The 14,198-nt window shown below is 44.4% G+C and overlaps 12 non-coding genes across 12 annotated transcripts; all 12 read right to left on the bottom strand.

Moving 5' to 3' along the window:
- Window positions 1–169: 169 nt before the first annotated feature.
- Window positions 170–241, bottom strand: Trnae-uuc (transfer RNA glutamic acid (anticodon UUC)). The gene has a single exon. It is a non-coding gene; the product is annotated as a tRNA-Glu (tRNA).
- Window positions 242–484: 243 nt separating this feature from the next.
- Window positions 485–558, bottom strand: Trnan-guu (transfer RNA asparagine (anticodon GUU)). The gene has a single exon. It is a non-coding gene; the product is annotated as a tRNA-Asn (tRNA).
- A 417-nt stretch (window positions 559–975) lies between these two features.
- Window positions 976–1,047, bottom strand: Trnae-uuc (transfer RNA glutamic acid (anticodon UUC)). The gene has a single exon. It is a non-coding gene; the product is annotated as a tRNA-Glu (tRNA).
- Window positions 1,048–1,290: 243 nt separating this feature from the next.
- Trnan-guu (transfer RNA asparagine (anticodon GUU)) lies at window positions 1,291–1,364 on the bottom strand. The gene has a single exon. It is a non-coding gene; the product is annotated as a tRNA-Asn (tRNA).
- Window positions 1,365–2,096: 732 nt separating this feature from the next.
- On the bottom strand, window positions 2,097–2,170 carry Trnan-guu (transfer RNA asparagine (anticodon GUU)). Its single transcript has one exon. It is a non-coding gene; the product is annotated as a tRNA-Asn (tRNA).
- A 417-nt stretch (window positions 2,171–2,587) lies between these two features.
- On the bottom strand, window positions 2,588–2,659 carry Trnae-uuc (transfer RNA glutamic acid (anticodon UUC)). The gene has a single exon. It is a non-coding gene; the product is annotated as a tRNA-Glu (tRNA).
- A 243-nt stretch (window positions 2,660–2,902) lies between these two features.
- On the bottom strand, window positions 2,903–2,976 carry Trnan-guu (transfer RNA asparagine (anticodon GUU)). Its single transcript has one exon. It is a non-coding gene; the product is annotated as a tRNA-Asn (tRNA).
- A 722-nt stretch (window positions 2,977–3,698) lies between these two features.
- Trnan-guu (transfer RNA asparagine (anticodon GUU)) lies at window positions 3,699–3,772 on the bottom strand. The gene has a single exon. It is a non-coding gene; the product is annotated as a tRNA-Asn (tRNA).
- A 417-nt stretch (window positions 3,773–4,189) lies between these two features.
- Window positions 4,190–4,261, bottom strand: Trnae-uuc (transfer RNA glutamic acid (anticodon UUC)). Its single transcript has one exon. It is a non-coding gene; the product is annotated as a tRNA-Glu (tRNA).
- A 243-nt stretch (window positions 4,262–4,504) lies between these two features.
- On the bottom strand, window positions 4,505–4,578 carry Trnan-guu (transfer RNA asparagine (anticodon GUU)). The gene has a single exon. It is a non-coding gene; the product is annotated as a tRNA-Asn (tRNA).
- A 732-nt stretch (window positions 4,579–5,310) lies between these two features.
- On the bottom strand, window positions 5,311–5,384 carry Trnan-guu (transfer RNA asparagine (anticodon GUU)). Its single transcript has one exon. It is a non-coding gene; the product is annotated as a tRNA-Asn (tRNA).
- Window positions 5,385–6,116: 732 nt separating this feature from the next.
- Window positions 6,117–6,190, bottom strand: Trnan-guu (transfer RNA asparagine (anticodon GUU)). The gene has a single exon. It is a non-coding gene; the product is annotated as a tRNA-Asn (tRNA).
- Between the last annotated feature and the right edge of the window lie 8,008 nt (window positions 6,191–14,198).

Raw genomic sequence — 14,198 nt, forward strand, 5'->3', positions numbered from 1 at the left:
ATACTTCTTGATGTGAACTCACTTTCTTGTGAGATGAATTAATTGTTCCAAAGCCAGGAATTTATTCCTATGACGTAAAATGCATGCCTTTTACTTTTGACTTTGCACGTGACTAATATATACTTCTTGAAATTGAACTCAATTTCTTGTCAGATGGTAAAAGAATTTGTTCCAATGCCGGGAATCGAACCCGGGCCGCCTGGGTGAAAGCCAGGAATCCTAACCACTAGACCACATTGGAAGCTGATATTTTACAGGCAATGTTGAAGGACTGAATGCTGGCTGTATTCCTGCCGTTTTTGTGCATTGAGTTCTTGTGCATGAGAATGACGACCTGACATTAATGAATACATGTATATCAAGTGTGTTAGAGACTTGTTTAAACTGATATATCGTATTGTAGCATGTATTTGCGTCAACTACAAACATCTGTAAAATCCAAAAGAGCGAAATATCAAGTACTGATGTTTACAAAAAGCAAGTGCGTCCCTGGGTGGGCTTGAACCACCAACCTTTCGGTTAACAGCCGAACGCGCTAACCGATTGCGCCACAGAGACGGAACTGACGAGATGGGGCTCACTTTAAGATGTGACTGATGTGGTGGAAGTTATGTGCCCTTGCCGAGGGAAACGTCTGGTGGTGTGTTTCAACAACTGTTGTGTAAGGGGTGGGATAGTCTTGCGCAATGACACATTGGCTTACCTGATGTATTTATTGGAAGATGTGGACACTGGGATGTACATGAAGATAAATCTAGGACTTTAGATGCATGTATTTTACTTCTGATTGTACGCATGACATATGTATACTTCTTGATGTGAACTCACTTTCTTGTGAGATGAATTAATTGTTCCAAAGCCAGGAATTTATTCCTATGACGTAAAATGCATGCCTTTTACTTTTGACTTTGCACGTGACTAATATATACTTCTTGAAATTGAACTCAATTTCTTGTCAGATGGTAAAAGAATTTGTTCCAATGCCGGGAATCGAACCCGGGCCGCCTGGGTGAAAGCCAGGAATCCTAACCACTAGACCACATTGGAAGCTGATATTTTACAGGCAATGTTGAAGGACTGAATGCTGGCTGTATTCCTGCCGTCTTTGTGCATTGAGTTCTTGTGCATGAGAATGACGACCTGACATTAATGAATACATGTATATCAAGTGTGTTAGAGACTTGTTTAAACTGATATATCGTATTGTAGCATGTATTTGCGTCAACTACAAACATCTGTAAAATCCAAAAGAGCGAAATATCAAGTACTGATGTTTACAAAAAGCAAGTGCGTCCCTGGGTGGGCTTGAACCACCAACCTTTCGGTTAACAGCCGAACGCGCTAACCGATTGCGCCACAGAGACGGAACTGACGAGATGGGGCTCACTTTAAGATGTGACTGATGTGGTGGAAGTTATGTGCCCTTGCCGAGGGAAACGTCTGGTGGTGTGTTTCAACAACGGTTGTGTAAGGGGTGGGATAGTCTTGCGCAATGACACATTGGCTTACCTGATGTATTTATTGGAAGATGTGGACACTGGGATGTACATGAAGATAAATCTAGGACTTTAGATGCATGTATTTTACTTCTGACTGTACGCATGACATATGTATACTTCTTGATGTGAACTCACTTTCTTGTGAGATGAATTAATTGTTCCAAAGCCAGGAATTTGTTCCTATGACGTAAAATGCATGCCTTTTACTTTTGACTTTGCACGTGACTAATATATACTTCTTGAAATTGAACTCAATTTCTTGTCAGATGGTAAAAGAATTTGTTCCAATGCCGGGAATGGAACCCGGGCCGCCTGGGTGAAAGCCAGGAATCCTAACCACTAGACCACATTGGAAGCTGATATTTTACAGGCAATGTTGAAGGACTGAATGCTGGCTGTATTCCTGCCGTTTTTGTGCATTGAGTTCTTGTGCATGAGAATGACGACCTGACATTAATGAATACATGTATATCAAGTGTGTTAGAGACTTGTTTAAACTGATATATCGTATTGTAGCATGTATTTGCGTCAACTACAAACATCTGTAAAATCCAAAAGAGCGAAATATCAAGTACTGATGTTTACAAAAAGCAAGTGCGTCCCTGGGTGGGCTTGAACCACCAACCTTTCGGTTAACAGCCGAACGCGCTAACCGATTGCGCCACAGAGACGGAACTGACGAGATGGGGCTCACTTTAAGATGTGACTGATGTGGTGGAAGTTATGTGCCCTTGCCGAGGGAAACGTCTGGTGGTGTGTTTCAACAACTGTTGTGTAAGGGGTGGGATAGTCTTGCGCAATGACACATTGGCTTACCTGATGTATTTATTGGAAGATGTGGACACTGGGATGTACATGAAGATAAATCTAGGACTTTAGATGCATGTATTTTACTTCTGACTGTACGCATGACAAATGTATACTTCTTGATGTGAACTCACTTTCTTGTGAGATGAATTAATTGTTCCAAAGCCAGGAATTTATTCCTATGACGTAAAATGCATGCCTTTTACTTTTGACTTTGCACGTGACTAATATACACTTCTTGAAATTGAACTCAATTTCTTGTCAGATGGTAAAAGAATTTGTTCCAATGCCGGGAATCGAACCCGGGCCGCCTGGGTGAAAGCCAGGAATCCTAACCACTAGACCACATTGGAAGCTGATATTTTACAGGCAATGTTGAAGGACTGAATGCTGGCTGTATTCCTGCCGTCTTTGTGCATTGAGTTCTTGTGCATGAGAATGACGACCTGACATTAATGAATACATGTATATCAAGTGTGTTAGAGACTTGTTTAAACTGATATATCGTATTGTAGCATGTATTTGCGTCAACTACAAACATCTGTAAAATCCAAAAGAGCGAAATATCAAGTACTGATGTTTACAAAAAGCAAGTGCGTCCCTGGGTGGGCTTGAACCACCAACCTTTCGGTTAACAGCCGAACGCGCTAACCGATTGCGCCACAGAGACGGAACTGACGAGATGGGGCTCACTTTAAGATGTGACTGATGTGGTGGAAGTTATGTGCCCTTGCCGAGGGAAACGTCTGGTGGTGTGTTTCAACAACTGTTGTGTAAGGGGTGGGATAGTCTTGCGCAATGACACATTGGCTTACCTGATGTATTTGTGGACACTGGGATGTACATGAAGATAAATCTAGGACTTTAGATGCATGTATTTTACTTCTGACTGTACGCATGACATATGTATACTTCTTGATGTGAACTCACTTTCTTGTGAGATGAATTAATTGTTCCAAAGCCAGGAATTTATTCCTATGACGTAATATGCATGCCTTTTACTTTTGACTTTGCACGTGACTAATATATACTTCTTGAAATTGAACTCAATTTCTTGTCAGATGGTAAAAGAATTTGTTCCAATGCCGGGAATGGAACCCGGGCCGCCTGGGTGAAAGCCAGGAATCCTAACCACTAGACCACATTGGAAGCTGATATTTTACAGGCAATGTTGAAGGACTGAATGCTGGCTGTATTCCTGCCGTCTTTGTGCATTGAGTTCTTGTGCATGAGAATGACGACCTGACATTAATGAATACATGTATATCAAGTGTGTTAGAGACTTGTTTAAACTGATATATCGTATTGTAGCATGTATTTGCGTCAACTACAAACATCTGTAAAATCCAAAAGAGCGAAATATCAAGTACTGATGTTTACAAAAAGCAAGTGCGTCCCTGGGTGGGCTTGAACCACCAACCTTTCGGTTAACAGCCGAACGCGCTAACCGATTGCGCCACAGAGACGGAACTGACGAGATGGGGCTCACTTTAAGATGTGACTGATGTGGTGGAAGTTATGTGCCCTTGCCGAGGGAAACGTCTGGTGGTGTGTTTCAACAACTGTTGTGTAAGGGGTGGGATAGTCTTGCGCAATGACACATTGGCTTACCTGATGTATTTATTGGAAGATGTGGACACTGGGATGTACATGAAGATAAATCTAGGACTTTAGATGCATGTATTTTACTTCTGACTGTACGCATGACAAATGTATACTTCTTGATGTGAACTCACTTTCTTGTGAGATGAATTAATTGTTCCAAAGCCAGGAATTTGTTCCTATGACGTAAAATGCATGCCTTTTACTTTTGACTTTGCACGTGACTAATATATACTTCTTGAAATTGAACTCAATTTCTTGTCAGATGGTAAAAGAATTTGTTCCAATGCCGGGAATCGAACCCGGGCCGCCTGGGTGAAAGCCAGGAATCCTAACCACTAGACCACATTGGAAGCTGATATTTTACAGGCAATGTTGAAGGACTGAATGCTGGCTGTATTCCTGCCGTCTTTGTGCATTGAGTTCTTGTGCATGAGAATGGCGACCTGACATTAATGAATACATGTATATCAAGTGTGTTAGAGACTTGTTTAAACTGATATATCGTATTGTAGCATGTATTTGCGTCAACTACAAACATCTGTAAAATCCAAAAGAGCGAAATATCAAGTACTGATGTTTACAAAAAGCAAGTGCGTCCCTGGGTGGGCTTGAACCACCAACCTTTCGGTTAACAGCCGAACGCGCTAACCGATTGCGCCACAGAGACGGAACTGACGAGATGGGGCTCACTTTAAGATGTGACTGATGTGGTGGAAGTTATGTGCCCTTGCCGAGGGAAACGTCTGGTGGTGTGTTTCAACAACTGTTGTGTAAGGGGTGGGATAGTCTTGCGCAATGACACATTGGCTTACCTGATGTATTTATTGGAAGATGTGGACACTGGGATGTACATGAAGATAAATCTAGGACTTTAGATGCATGTATTTTACTTCTGACTGTACGCATGACATATGTATACTTCTTGATGTGAACTCACTTTCTTGTGAGATGAATTAATTGTTCCAAAGCCAGGAATTTATTCCTATGACGTAAAATGCATGCCTTTTACTTTTGACTTTGCACGTGACTAATATATACTTCTTGAAATTGAACTCAATTTCTTGTCAGATGGTAAAAGAATTTGTTCCAATGCCGGGAATAGAACCCGGGCCGCCTGGGTGAAAGCCAGGAATCCTAACCACTAGACCACATTGGAAGCTGATATTTTACAGGCAATGTTGAAGGACTGAATGCTGGCTGTATTCCTGCCGTCTTTGTGCATTGAGTTCTTGTGCATGAGAATGACGACCTGACATTAATGAATACATGTATATCAAGTGTGTTAGAGACTTGTTTAAACTGATATATCGTATTGTAGCATGTATTTGCGTCAACTACAAACATCTGTAAAATCCAAAAGAGCGAAATATCAAGTACTGATGTTTACAAAAAGCAAGTGCGTCCCTGGGTGGGCTTGAACCACCAACCTTTCGGTTAACAGCCGAACGCGCTAACCGATTGCGCCACAGAGACGGAACTGACGAGATGGGGCTCACTTTAAGATGTGACTGATGTGGTGGAAGTTATGTGCCCTTGCCGAGGGAAACGTCTGGTGGTGTGTTTCAACAACTGTTGTGTAAGGGGTGGGATAGTCTTGCGCAATGACACATTGGCTTACCTGATGTATTTATTGGAAGATGTGGACACTGGGATGTACATGAAGATAAATCTAGGACTTTAGATGCATGTATTTTACTTCTGACTGTACGCATGACATATGTATACTTCTTGATGTGAACTCACTTTCTTGTGAGATGAATTAATTGTTCCAAAGCCAGGAATTTGTTCCTATGACGTAAAATGCATGCCTTTTACTTTTGACTTTGCACGTGACTAATATATACTTCTTGAAATTGAACTCAATTTCTTGTCAGATGGTAAAAGAATTTGTTCCAATGCCGGGAATCGAACCCGGGCCGCCTGGGTGAAAGCCAGGAATCCTAACAACTAGACCACATTGGAAGCTGATATTTTACAGGCAATGTTGAAGGACTGAATGCTGGCTGTTTTCCTGCCGTCTTTGTGCATTGAGTTCTTGTGCATGAGAATGACGACCTGACATTAATGAATACATGTATATCAAGTGTGTTAGAGACTTGTTTAAACTGATATATCGTATTGTAGCATGTATTTGCGTCAACTACAAACATCTGTAAAATCCAAAAGAGCGAAATATCAAGTACTGATGTTTACAAAAAGCAAGTGCGTCCCTGGGTGGGCTTGAACCACCAACCTTTCGGTTAACAGCCGAACGCGCTAACCGATTGCGCCACAGAGACGGAACTGACGAGAAGGGGCTCACTTTAAGATGTGACTGATGTGGTGGAAGTTATGTGCCCTTGCCGAGGGAAACGTCTGGTGGTGTGTTTCAACAACAGTAGTATAGGGAATGACAGTTCTGGACCACTTTTAAGAAATGTCTCTACAAAGCCTTGTTTACTAAATAAGGCTTTGGTTGGGGCCTTAGCTCTTGCTACTATTACCCCTACTACAATGAAACAGTTTACCGTGTATTGGTTGGAGGTAACACTGTGCCGTACGGTACGATCAATAATTCTTCTCTTACAAACCCCCTACCCGGCCCATCCCTCAAGTAGTACAAGTTAGGTTCGTCGGCTTTCATATCCACTTTATCTATGTTGTAAGTTTTGACTGACCATATAGGATCGGTGGCCCGCTTACGGCTATCGCCCTCGTGTTCCCCTACTACTGTTCTATGTACTTTTTTTTCTCGTCCTCGCTGATAGCAGACTTACGAGACTTGGATCGAATATCTTGTTTCATTCCGTTATATTTTTTGAGTTCAGAGAGGATTGAACGAAACTCCTCTTCTGAGATCTTACTATCAGAGAGTGCCGTGGAAATTCGCTCACTCACTGTGTTCAGCTTTGCTTCGGCCAGAACCCTGATCTCGTCATGTTTCAATGCCTTACGATTAAGTCTGCGTGATACTAACTTAAGCGCCAACCCTGCCAACCCTGCCACCCCAGCTGTTATTTCAATACCTAGCACTATAGGTGCGGCCACGATGGTAGCCAACAACCCAACGCCTGCCGCCCCTAGTCCCATGCTGGTTGCCATAAGGGTAGTGTCAGCCCCGTCCACGATATTGAAAGCTCTATTATATTTTTTACATAGTGCTTTCCGCGTGTCACGGTCTTGTTCTAGTTGACGTTTCACATCACATAACTGCCTCAAGCGGAACCCATCTACGGTTTCCAGCGTCTTCGCTACTTCCTCTACGACTGGGTACAGACCCATCTATAATATATATTTTGAAAAATATTTTAATTGGGTTTCAGTTAATATTTCACGAATGAATTTGAAGCCTACAAGGGATAGATCATAATTAATGATAATAGGTGTGAAGCCAATAGACTTTTCTGTTGTAATAAAAAACCCAGGGAGGCTTATTAAGCGGTTTATAGGACCCCCCGGGTTATTCCGTTGTATAACAATACGGCAATATTGACCTACGTGTTCGTTATACCAGTGTATTGTCAACCCGGGTAAAATTTGGCGTCCTTTCGAGGAGTTTTCCTGGTTAAAATACGTAAAGACGACTTCTATGATGATTGTGTAGAGGTAGTTTATTTGATCAAGATGCTCCTTGGGTAAAAAAAACTTACTGCTAAATGTTAATTTACTTTCTGTGTCAGAACTTAACCCACTTTTTTCTCCAATACGAGAATCTATCGAGACTGTTGCTTTATTTTCCGTAATGAAATCCCCGGGCCAGATACCGTTATTCCTAATCTTAGAGATGTACCCCCACTTTTCTTCTTTTAATGTGATATAAGGTGAGGTGATTGTTAAGTTGAGCAGCCATTTAGGATCTTTTAAATCTGATAACGACACCCGTCTGTACACGTTGTCTTTGAAGTGCAGGATGTATAATTCATCTTCCTCACCAGGCTGATCGAAGCCCTCCGTGTCTCCTAGGTCGTTAAGCGTAGTGTTGGGACGATGACTGGTCATTATTATACTATTACGATATAATTTCCAACTGGTTTTTTGATAATAATTCAGGGGTTAACTTCATACCCATGAAGTGTATGTTGTCAGGCAGGAAGATCTTGGTTAGTGATATCTTGTTTTCCACAATCACGTTGACCCCCTCCATACTGGTGTCGGCTCCAACACCCACCCGCACGTAAACGTTGCAAACTTGATACTGGTGTCCTTTCACCCACCCGAGTTTGATTCCCTTCACGATCTCGACATCATTCCCCGATGGTTCCCCTAGGTAGACTTTGATGATCAGTGTTGAGTTTGCCAGTAGACTCTCTAGTATCTTGACCACGCCTTCGAATTCAGACACCAACTGCAATGTCACGTTTTGTATGGCCGGTTTACTCGATAGCATGTGGGCTGCCATAGTGTTGACTGGGCTGACGACTACGCTACGTCTCTGAGTTGGGACATAAGCCACGAGCAGGGTTCCATTGTTCACGACTTTGTTTAGGTGGTTGTCTTTGTTATCCGTAAACACGTAAGGGGAGACGAGTCTAATATTGAGAAACCAGTCGTCGTTATCGGGTAACAACACCCATTTGTCATCTTCGGTGAAGACGAGCATATATGGTTTGTTTTGGACGACGGTAGTGCTCTCAACATCGTCTAAGTCGAACAGTTTACCCCCGAACGATGGGTATATTATCCAATTATTATCACCGGTGTTGACAAGGGCGTACTTAGTGTTGACTGTTGCTCTTGTGGTATCTATTATATCACTTAGGGTTCCACCGGAGGGGATTTCAACGCGTTTGTAAATGTTGTTTTTCAGTTGCAAGGCGTACGATTTACCATCTACTCCGGGAGCGTTGAAACTGCGCGTGTCTCCGAGGTCGGAGAGCCCGATATTGACGCATTTTTTCACTCCGGGCCCTTGTGCGCTGGTCATTTTACATGAAGCGTTAAGCTGAGGTATCCTATATTTACAGGATTATGATTTATATCTAACACCGATATTGTCAGCTCAGGTATGTTGCCCTGGGTTAATCTCTTATACTGCCGTGGTGAAAACGACTCGGTTCTACCGTCGTTGTATTTCTCAGTTTTCACCGGCACTGCTCTCAGTATAGTGGAAGGGTGACCTCCTTGAATGTTGTACGTTGTGCTCACCTGACCGAGATGAATGTACAGCTCTCGGTACGGTACTAGGTCGGGTAACTTCGTACCTGTGACGGTTGTTGTTGGTTTTATCTCGTCAGGAGACATACCGAGTATCCTCGCTGATGGTCGGCCTAGCCTTAAGGGGTTTCTTCCGTTGTTGATTAACACCACTGTACCGTTTGAGTCGTTCATCTTGAGTTCGGCTCCCAGGGGTTTGAAGACCTCATCGTTTAGAGAGCAAACGCTGTAGTAGCCGTCAGTTATCTGACTGCGAGTTCCACTGACGAACAGCTTATTGTTGCTGATGTTGATGTTAGTCCATTGCGGTAGGTAGGTGATATCGCAGAGTGCGACTTCGAGTTGACCTGACGTGTTATCGATCGCGTGCGTCAGCTGAACGGCCTCACCGCTCGTTATTCCTGGAAGTGTTATGTACATGTTAGAGTATATATGCTCATTATATACATATGGAAATTAATTAAGCAACACCAAATTCAAAGACACATAAAAACTTAACAAAGTTTAACGAAGTAATTTTGATGATTGATTATTCAATTTTGATGTATTGACATACAGCATGAGCTTTTCATGGGTTGATATGACGCGCGTGAAGCTTGCACAGCGCACGTGCATTGCTTTAACCTCAACTTTCGAAAAATGCACTTTTTCCCTGGGGTGTTTACAAGCGCAGGTTGTCGATTGCATTCGGTTTTTCATTCATTTCAATGTCATGGCACGTAGGAAATTATCAGAGGCCACTCGTTGGCAAATAATCGGCATGAGGAATGCTGGTATGTCTCTAAGACAAATCGGGACTCAAATCGGACGACATCATTCCATAATTTCAAAACTTTTGAAAAAATACCGGGCCACTAATGAAGTTAAAGACCTGCCTAGACCAGGAAGACCCAGGAAGACCACAGTCCGGGAGGACAGAGCTTTACTGAGACTTGTACGGCGCAGGTCCTTCGACTCGAGCTCTCGGTTGAGACAGGAGTGGCTTCCAGGGAGACAGGACTGTTCGGAATCGTCTGAAAGCTGCAGGATACCGGGCAAGGAGGCCAATCAAGCGACCCAGACTGTCTCCAGCCCATAAGGCAGCCCGACTGGCCTGGTGTAATGACCGTTTGCACTGGAACATTGCCTCTTGGAGGAAGGTCCATTTCTCAGATGAGAGCCGGTTCTTGCTGCACATGGTGGACGGTCGTACTCGGGTCTGGAGGCAGAGGAACACAGCAATGGCTCCACGGAACATCCAGGAGACTGTGGCCTTTGGGGGAGGTTCCGTTATGGTATGGGGGTGCATTTCCATGAACTGCAAGTTGGATATCATTACCATCCGTGGCAACCTTAACGGTGTTCGTTACCAACAGGAGGTTCTTGACAGGGCTGTGGTACCTCATTTTGAGAACCATCCTCTGGCAACGAGACCCATATTTATGGACGACAATGCTAGACCTCACAGGGCGCATGCTGTAAATGATTTTTTGCGGCAAAATGCAATTGACAGAATTCCATGGCCTGCCATGAGCCCTGACCTCAACCCCATTGAACATTTGTGGGACTTTATTGGCCGTCGTGTGAGGCAGAGAGACCCACCAGTCCATAATCTCAACGAATTGACGGCTGCCCTGCATGAGGAGTGGAACAGGATCCCCCAGAATCAGATCCGGAGACTCATCCAAGGAATGAGGAGGCGTCTGGAATCGGTGGTGCGTGCGCAGGGAGGACACACTAGATATTGATGAAAGTCGGTGTGCAGACTCTCAGATGACTGTTCTTTCTTTCCATGTGACATTTGTGTTAATACCCCTGACAACAACGTCTGTGGATGAATAGTAAATTGTGTCCATTTTTTCATGAATTTAAGACAGTTTTAAGAATTTGGATTTCGTTGCAATAAAGCAAAGTCTTGATACTTTTTCCCTTTAAGTTGTTTGTCAGAGATCGTCTGTTGAATAAAAAAGTGTCAAACTATATCAACCCGGCATATTTTGATTGTCAGAACACTTCAAAGTTGCTCCAATAGAAAAAATTGGGGTGTTGCTTGATTAATTTCCAGGTGTATATAATAGTTTTAAAATGTATTCCCCTGGTGTGTTTTACCCTAAACTGGATGTAGATTTCTCCCCCATGAAGATCGTGGTTGCTCCTGAGTTGTATTTCAATGCCCAGCTTTTAGATGTGTTCGATAAGTATAAGCTTTCGGTGACTAACATTGAGGCAGTCCACGCTTGGTTCAACAACCCTATGCAGTTCTGGCAGAATCAATTCAACTTTGCCGTGTGGTGCGCTACAACGGGGTGTGGTGTGACATTGGCCGACACTCGGCGTGGACCGCTGAGTCAGTCTGTGTTCAAGTTCCACGTGTACTACCAGGTCAGACGTATCCTTAAAGAGATCAGCGCCCCCCTCCCACAGGACAAAGCGTGGGGCGCAACAAACAACCCGTACGATAGACGGGCCTACGAACGTATTTGCAATGAATTCGAAATAAACCCGAAGACGGATTGGCGTTTGCAGGGGCCGAACCACGGGTTGGGTATTCCTTATGATGGCGCGCGATCAGTGAAAGAAGTCAGTGATGATTTACTGAAACGAGATATACTACGCCAGGACTTTGCTTTGTCGAGTAATGAATGGAGGGATGATCGTATGAACTTTAAAGGTGGTGTTGCTTTCACAGTCCAGAAAGTGGAACAGTCAACCGCAGACGGGTGGAAAATGTTCATGCTGGACACGTCGAAAGGATTCACTTGTGCCGGGGTAGTCAGGTTGAACGACTCGATTCGAACGTACGTGTGGGCGCTGTTGGGTGCGCAGTCTATGACGCGTTCCAACATCCTCGGTAAGGGAACTGCTTACGACGCTCAGAAACAGTTCGTTTCCAACGTTGAGGATGCTATCAATTCTCCAGTTGATCTCCCGAGGGCCATCGACCGTTACCAAAACGTGTTAGAATATGCCAGATCGAAAGTCAATTACGTGTTCGGCGTGGGGTTGTACATGGCTCCGAGTGATATGCAACTGAGAATAAAAAAAGTGGTGGGTTATAACAACAAAATAGTCATAGCCACGGCGGACCAAAAGTTGGGTATCAACCCCGATATTAACACCCCCTATATCCCACACATCCCACCACGTGAAAAGGGTATAGTGGCGCCACCCCCGGAGTCTAAAGTTCATGTGCCCCCCACACACCCCCATATTCAGGCCTCCTATCAGCAGCATATTGATAATAAAACGGCCCTGGTGGTTGGTGGGGTAACTTTGGGACTTATTTGGTTAAAGATTTCTTAGCCGCTACGTACACCAGACCCGCCACGGCGACGATGGCTGCCAACAGGTTTTGACTGAGCCACATGGCAGTTTTAGACAGAGCGCTCAACAACCACGAGACGATGCTACCCAGGATGCCGGGAAGGGCTTCGGCGGCTTTACCAGCCAGTTTAGCTAGGCCTTCCCCGAGTTTTTTTATCCAGTCTTTAACACCACCGCCTGTGGGAGTGGGAGTTCCCCCGCCGGCAGGTGTGGGGGTTCCCCCTGTCAGTGACACCACCAGGGTTGATATGATGAAACCCAATGCAGTCAGAATACTGGCGATGGTGATCCCTTGCTCCCGGAACAATATCCGAATCCTGTTGGCTAAAGTTGTATCCTCATTCAGTATTCTATCGATTGTTTCCCGAATACGACTGATCTGGGATCGAAGCTGTTCACGATTCGAGGAAGCGGCTTCCAATCGTGTACGTCTCTCGTCTTCTAAATCACGTATTCGTTCATTGATACGACGCTTCATATCATCGTTTTCAGTTTCGTTGAGTTTGGTTTTTTCCCTAGCGATGTGCTCGTCGATTTCGTTCAGTTTCCCCATGTTGTTCACGAGTTCTCCACGCACGCGTTTCACGGCTTCGTCTAAGCCGCGCAGTTCCCTTACCGGAAAGTCAAACCCCGGTAACGGTTTGTCCCAGTAGGTGCTCAACAGTTTTTCTATGCTGTCCGAGGCTTCTGTAGCACGCTGTGGTGTCATTTCATCTCTAGTGGTGAGGTGGGATCTGGTAGCTTGCAGATCTTCTTTAACGGCCTTAGGCATTGCACCACCGTAATCATTCATGTTTAGATGTTCACGGATAAATTCGACACCATGGCGGCTGGCTAGAGTTGACAAGGCCAGTGGTTTTTTATTGCTCTTGTTAAAGAGGTCAACCCCTGGGTCAGACTTAAGGCGTAGAACACCCTTTGTATCAATAAAAAAATTCTTATGGTATCGACCCTGTGGTTCAACGTAGTTTTTATCTCTTCTTAAACTTTCGTAATAATCATTTACCATTGTTTCCAAGAGTTCTTGGTTCAATGGTGAACTAGTAAATGAGGTCTCCTGCTCATCGAATGCCTGGGCACTAGCGCCCGGCATCTCCGTCATATCTATGTCTTCATCCATTAGTATTAAAAATATATTTCTTTTATATAACAATGTACGGCAGAAAATTAGATCCTTTCAGAAGATTGAGAGAGCCATTAGGAGCCAGAGCCGTGCGCCAGTCGGTGACCATCACCAACAATCCCAGCAAGATAGACCAGAATCAAACTCTGCTGGTTAGATTTCCAAACCTTGGTGAGAATGACCTCATTGTACCAGGCACTGTTCGACTGGCGTTCAATATCACGTTGACCTCCGACAACGACAAACGCGAGCTAGTGCGGAACGTGGGTCGAGCTATCATCAAGAAAACGACCGTCAAGATCAGCGGTAACGAGGTGCTGAGCATCGACGACAGCGACGTGTTTCACTGCTACAAGGATCTCTGGAAAAGCGAGAGAGAACGAGTCAATGATGTGTACCAGGGCATCAGTAAATCAACCCGGGCGCGCATAGGGTATGTCTTCACGCAAGACCAGCAAGACAAGCTATCGGACGGTGAAAAGGCCATCGCTCGAGCATACGGGAATCGATTCTGCGTGCCGCTCGACTTCGAGTTGCTCACGGGACACGCGCCATTTTACCAGGCCGCGCTGGGTGATAGGCTCGAATACGAGCTCACGTTTAACGACTATAGCAAAGTAGTGCGTACGCCGAACGGTGATGAGGCTAGTTATACCATAGACAACATCTCTCTGGAGTTCGACATGGTCACTAGCCCTGAGCTGGCCAGGCAGGTTCGAAGCCAGTAC

This window comes from Haliotis asinina, chromosome 3 (assembly GCF_037392515.1).
Source record: "Haliotis asinina isolate JCU_RB_2024 chromosome 3, JCU_Hal_asi_v2, whole genome shotgun sequence".
Lineage (NCBI taxonomy): Eukaryota > Metazoa > Mollusca > Gastropoda > Lepetellida > Haliotidae > Haliotis > Haliotis asinina.